We start from the raw sequence: 600 nt of genomic DNA, 5'->3' as shown, positions 1-600 counted from the left end.
CCCCGATAATGTGTAGTACTTACGATGGAATGTTGTAGTATACTATAGTACTAAATACTATGGTATTATCTGCAGAAAAAACACTGTAGTAAATATTACAGTAATGTCCACAAAACAATACAGTCTGCAAAAATACTACACTTTTTTAACTGGTATATACTACAATATTACATTTGCATATACCCTGACCATTCCCCTACCCCATATCCCAATTTGTGCCACCCAGAAGTGAGAAACCTACGTGCTAAGTATAGATCAAATATTGTGTTACCTACAGGTTATAGAAAAGAGTAGAAGGTCTGAACTATCCGTTCAGACCCCAGTCCTACCTACCTACAGGTTATGGAAAATGTGCTCTTTTAATATTTCTCTAGTAGGTTTTCTGAAGGAGAAAGCCTCCACTTCTATGTCAAAGATAGTAAAACAAAAACACTATATTAAATACTGCAGTAATGTCCACAAAAACATTACAGTAAATACTACAGTATACAACAGTCCGCAAAAACACTACAGTAAATACTACAGTAAAGTCAGAAAAAACATACAGAGAATACTATAGTATTTATACCATAGTATACTATGGTATTTTTTATGTGGGAG

General features: G+C 33.8%; 1 non-coding gene across 1 annotated transcript; it reads left to right on the top strand.

Annotated features, from left to right (window-relative positions):
* Positions 1-347: 347 nt before the first annotated feature.
* Positions 348-400, top strand: LOC135518672 (U7 small nuclear RNA). Its single transcript, XR_010452209.1, has one exon. It is a non-coding gene; the product is annotated as a U7 small nuclear RNA (small nuclear RNA).
* Positions 401-600: the final 200 nt, after the last annotated feature.

The sequence above is a fragment of the Oncorhynchus masou genome, chromosome 28 (genome assembly GCF_036934945.1).
Source record: "Oncorhynchus masou masou isolate Uvic2021 chromosome 28, UVic_Omas_1.1, whole genome shotgun sequence".
Lineage (NCBI taxonomy): Eukaryota > Metazoa > Chordata > Actinopteri > Salmoniformes > Salmonidae > Oncorhynchus > Oncorhynchus masou.
Note: the sequence above shows the minus strand (reverse complement) of the source record. Positions and strands in the feature narration are given on the sequence as shown.